The sequence below is a fragment of the Phaenicophaeus curvirostris genome, chromosome 31 (genome assembly GCF_032191515.1).
Source record: "Phaenicophaeus curvirostris isolate KB17595 chromosome 31, BPBGC_Pcur_1.0, whole genome shotgun sequence".
In the NCBI taxonomy this organism is placed as follows: domain Eukaryota; kingdom Metazoa; phylum Chordata; class Aves; order Cuculiformes; family Cuculidae; genus Phaenicophaeus; species Phaenicophaeus curvirostris.
In genome coordinates, this window is record NC_091422.1 from 3,563,072 (window position 1) to 3,569,071 (window position 6,000).

Sequence of the window (6,000 nt, forward strand, 5' to 3'; positions counted from 1 at the left end):
TAAAGTCTTTTTCAAGGACTAATGGAAGAAGAAATGGATCGTTGTCAAAGGTGCTTGTCATGGCTTTGGATGAATTAACATCTTACTCTAATAATTGAGCCTGTTTTTAATTTTAAGGATAGTTTAAAAAGCTAACTGATTTCTTTTTACATGTTTTCAATAATAAACAGGACTTCTGTATGACTTGTGTGGTTTTCTCCCTCACCTTTTTTCCTCTTGCTTGTTCTCTCTCCAGGTTTTCCTGATTTTTATCCAAACTCTTTAAACTGCACTTGGACAACTGAAGTGTTACCTGGCAAGGGTAAGAATCTAATGGGAATTGCATCTGCCTACATAATGTCTGTGTTTAAAAAATTGAAACACAGAAACACAATAAAATCCCATTTATGTATTAAATTAAATTAGTGCTTTCTGCCAGTCTTCTGAGGAAGAATGATTTTGCAAAATAAATATCTTTGAATGCGGTGTTAAAATGTTGTGTTTATTCCGCAAAAGAAACATTCTTTAAATTATTAGCGGAACAAATGTCTTTTAGTCTCTTTTAGGAAAAGTAGAAGAGGTAAAATACATTAAAATAATAGTTACTTATTAAATAGCACAAAAGGTTTGGTGAAAGCTGTGGGGATCCTGTTGGTTGCTCTTCTGCATGATTATTAAGCGTGAAGAAGCAGATTTGATCTGTTGATTAGGAACCTTAGATTTCAGATTTAAATCTGAATTTAAATTATATATATTTAGGCAATACATATAGTAAAATGGCATTTGGATGTTATTATGTGTGATTATATATATAACTATATATAATAGAATCATGGAATAACCAGGTTGGAAGAGACCCACTGGGTCATCGAGTCCAACCATTCCTATCAATATATATATATAACTATATATGATATATATAATATATAACTATATTGGAAGTTTCTGCTGTTTAAAATCTTCTTACAGGCTGGGTTTTTGTTTAAAATGTATATGGCATTTTAAATGTAAATCATACGAGAAGCCTTTCCATGAAGAATGTTATTCCCTACAGTAAATAATTGTATTTGAAAACCTAATGGAAATTCAAAATTGAAAAAACAGGCATGACTTGAGTAAAAGATTGGTCCCAGAAACTATGAATCTGTATATATGGAAGACTGTTGACAAATCTTGTATCTGTGGGCACTTCCTGGAAGGTTAGAATAAAAGATAGAATTCTGTTGGACAAAAATGCAAAATATAAAACCTGAATACAAAGTCTTAGCCAATTATTAATGTACATCTCCTGGTTTAATAGTAAGACTATGACAGAGGTTATAAATGAAGGAGACATAGAGGAACTTGAATAAAATCTGTACCATACAAATTTGGATTTTCAGAGTGCTGTATACAAATAGCTCTGAATTCCATCAGTCCTCTGAGGGGAGGGATTGATTTACAGCGAGCTAAACAAACGTCCACACTGCACATTTGGATTGGTTAAGCCCGAGTTCTTTCTGCAAGTTTTATTTTCTGCATGTTTTCTTTTCTGTGTGTCATGTTTGGATTCCGTGTGTGACTTTTTCTAAAACTCTTTCCATATACTGTAAGTTTTGCTTTCTGTGTCACCTCTTTATAAAGGAAGAGAAAGAAACTTCCCTTTTAATGCTTGTCTTTTCCCCTTTTTAATATTTTTAAAGGTGTCCAGCTGTTTTTTCACACCTTTGACCTGGAGAGCTCTCATGATTATTTGCTCATTACTGAAAATGCAAATTTTACTGCGCTTTGATTTATATCTGATTTTTCGATTTCTCATGAAGGCTTCAGCATCACATTTTCAGGTAAGAAATTCAATTCTGCTACATGTCTGGAAACTGTTTTCAGATATTTTTAGTTGTAGATAGCAAAAACTTTATGAAGAATCAGGGAAAAAAAGAGCAATATAAATTATATAGTCCTTACTGTAGAAAATGGGCCAAGGTTTATAGGGTGGCGAACAGATAGACAAGAATGTTTATGACTCTTTTAAGGAAACCCAAGCACATTTTTTGAAAATGTGGTCATATATCTTTTCATTCACCCTTTATTTGACTTCTTGTTACATTTTTCTTCATATATAATTTGTTTTTTTTAACTCATTAGACTTTTTGTTACATCTTTAATAGAATCCTAGAATAACCAGGTTGGAGGAGACCCACCGGATCATCCAGTCCAACCATTCCTATCAAACACTAACCCATGTCCCTCAGCACCTCGTCCACCCGTGCCTTAAACCCCTCCAGGGAAGGTGACTCAGCCCCCTCCCTGGGCAGCCTCTGCCAGTGCCCAATGACCCTTTCTGTGAAGAATTTTTTCCTACTGTCCAGCCTAAATCTCCCCTGGCGGAGCTTGAGGCCGTTCCCTCTTGTCCTGTCCCCCGTCACTTTCTTCATATATAATTTAGTTTTTTTAACTCTCTCATTTCTAAATCTGTTTGGGGGTTGAAATGAATCACGAGTTATGTGTACAAGGCTTATAAATAATTAAAGAAAATGATAAACTATTAAAACTTTTACAGTACAAGCTGATTGCAGCCCTAGAAAATAAGAAAATAAATGCAATGTTGGTGGGACACAATAGACAGCTAATTACTGTAGATGTAGCCATAAAGACACACAGAAACAGGACTGAGTATCAGTAGAGGAGACAACTCTGAAATGCACATTTTCCAAGTGTTCCGTACTGACACAATGCAACTGGGCTGGTTTTAAGGGTCCTTTTTCGTATTGTGTTTTCATTCTTTTAACTCTTACCCGGCTTGTTTTGGTTTGGCTTGTTTTGTTTACATTTTAAAACCTGTAATACAGCGTCGTGAACTACAATATTTAAACATAATGTCTTGTTGTTCAAAGTCAGCTCCAGGTCAGCGAATAGTTCTTTTCTGGGAAAAACCCTGGGGCTGGAAAAAATACCAAGTTTTATGAATCCAGTTTTGGTAGCCTTTGGTAGCCTTTTTTTTATCCTTTTTGTTATCTTAAGAGACACTTTATGTAGATTAGTGTGAAAATTCAATTTGAAGTTGTAAGTTCCCTTATAGTGAAGGTGGGAAGGAAATAAAAATGAGAGACCCCTCTCTATAAATATAAATCAATAAGTATTGACTTTATTAGTCTAGACATTCCTAACTTTGTTGTTACACGTGTTCTTTTTAACAAGACTGAATTACACCATGAAATAAGCAAACCTTTAAGAATCCCCTATGGGATTAGAAAGTTACAGTCAAAAGAACAGCATTTTCTCCATCTTTACCCACAAAATTGTTGATACTAAACACCTCCATGCTTGTGTGGACACAGTGAATTAAACACTGCCAGACCGTGGCCTGTGGTTTTTCTTTTAGATCAAAATGAATTGAGTAAGTGGGCAAAATACGAGGTCTGTATTGTCCCTTGGTCGATATTGTCCCCTCCCATGGTCTGACAGTGCAGGCAAAGACTTCAACTCCCCACTGAGCTTCTCGGCTGTGGTCCCTCAGGCTGCCAGTAGCTTTGCACGTATGTAGCTCAGTGCACTTGCCCTGATTATAGCAATCGGTAATTTATTGAGGTCACGCAAGCTTGGCCACTGTCTGTGCTCCATCGCCCCTACGGTCCCTCAGGCTCCTGGGGGGTTAAGTTAAGCAGCACTTTGCCGTCTCTTCCACCTGCTGCTACCGTGTTGTCTTTGAAATCTGTTAGTCCTTCAAATTAATTAATGCTGCTAGAAACTTACTCGCTGCCATCAAATCGTGGAAGTTCACTGTGTACTGCATGAAGAAGTCATTGTTTTTATCTCTTTGAAATCCACATTCTTAATTGATTAATGAAACATCCGGTTTCATTAAGTGCCCTTTGCTCTAACAGTGCTGGTTTGATGAACAGTTTTGCAAGCTTGCTGTCCAATACCTTCATGATTTTGTAAACTTCAATCATATCCCTTGTCAGCCTTCTCTTGTCCAAACTGAGTCTCTGCTTCTAAAACATAAACCCCTCAACAATTGCCCGTGTCTGTGACTTCTACAGCTCTGCTCTGTTCTTCCACACTTGCACAGACAGCTCAAGAAATGGGCACTAAAAGTCAATAAGCAGAGGCAAAGAAATGCCCACCGTTTTGTTTTTAAACCTCATTCCTCTACAAACTCTCATATTTCAGGGCTAAATCATCTTTAGGACTAATTGTCAATTTTGTTTGTACACGTGTGAATTTATGTTTTCTCCTTCATACAAGGTCATGTATTTTTCTTCTTCAGAAATATATCAGAAGTCACTATTGCGTTCCTTCTCCATTTTGTTTTTTAATTTTTTTTTTGCAAAGAAAGTAGCCTTTTAAATATCAGTTAGGCAAAAGGAAAATGTCTTATGGTCTACAGCACCTAGTTTTTCAGCAAGAACGAGTTCACTCTCAACTGACATAACATAATCGTCCCCTCCCTTTTGGGAGAGCTGTGGGCTTCTGAAGTTTTCTTCCTTACCTTTTTGTATCCTAAATATGGGCACAATATGTTATAAGCCTGAGTTTTCTGTCTTGTGTCTGCACAGGGGAAAGTCCCAAGATGACCTTGCAGGCAACTTGCAAGGGATGCACTAAGGATGAAGAATATTTATAAAACCTCTGCTGAAATGCAGGGCATTTCCCCACCTTACTCTGTTTTTAAAGAGAATAGGTACATAAGTCGTTCCACATTGGGTGCAGGTGCCCAGCCTTCCACAGGGGGTGGCTGAGCCCCATAGCCAAGGTGGTGGTGCCTTGGGGAAAGGGGATTTGTAACAGGGCAAAAAATGCTGTGCAAGAGTGTGTGAGAAAGAGGAGTGAAGGAAGGAAGCGTGAGGAAAGAATCTTGATAACGCCAAGGTCAACTCAACATGAGTGTCTTACGGTGTATATAGTATCGCTATTAGTTTGAGACAGGAGCACTAAGAATTCCGTGAGGACGTAATTAAGAGATTTTGGAATATATATAGGAAGGTGCATAAAAATGTCAGGAGGCTATACAGGAATTATCCCTCAAACCATAAAAGCTTTTAAAATACATTCCCCTTTGGGATGATTTTATGCCATTAAAATCTCTGCAATCAAAGAAAATTGAAAAGTTTGTTTGTAAGTAATTTCTCTTTACTGTCAGAATGAGAAACGGGAATTGAAGAAAATCCAGCCAGCCTTTCCCTCTCCTTCAGGGGAGGGTCTGATTTTATATTCTCACAGCAGATGCAGAGAAATTAGCACCGTTACTACCTCAGGAATAATTGTAGCACTGTCCTCGTGCCTACATATTTTGATCCCAGCAGTAGAGCAAGCACTTCCCTTTCAGTTCATCAAAAATAACACTTGCAAGGGTGTTTCTGACCTCAGTAGGAATGTGAGGGGGAGTCAAAACTCATGTTTTCAAGGAGAGTTCGTGCAGGTTAAAGACTGAGTAGCAGGCAAAGTTTTCTGCAGCTGTGGCAAAATCTGAACTTGAATTAGCAGGGAAGAAATCTGAACTCAAGTAAAGAAACAGAAACAGAATCACCATTTTGAGGCATATGGCAAAACTGAGTACCTGGATTATCTGTTTATTTTAAACCTTATCCTTTCTCATCACTAACACTTCAGTTTCCCGATCTCCCTGCTGTAATTCCCACTCGAAATTTCATAATTCTTTAAAGTGGCCACTTAGAGTGAAATCTTTATAATGCAGTCGCTGTGAATTTGTCACAGATAAGAGGAAAACCAGGATGTTATTCCACGTCTTTCATCTATTTGGCCATATAGACCTTCTCTTTGTAGTCATGACAGAGAAAATAGTAATCGTAACGTGAATGTCAAATGGATCCTCCTAAATGAGTTAAAAATGTGTGATCTAATAGTGATAATGTCTAGATTCATGTGTTAAATGTGTTCTCCAATTGTCTAATTTACTTTCCCAGGGGTGATTCAAGCTAGTTATCAGTTTAGTCCACGGAGATTCAATGCAATATTATTTCAATTACTAGACTAGACATGTGCCTACTTATATCTGTAATGTTAACAACAACTGGATAA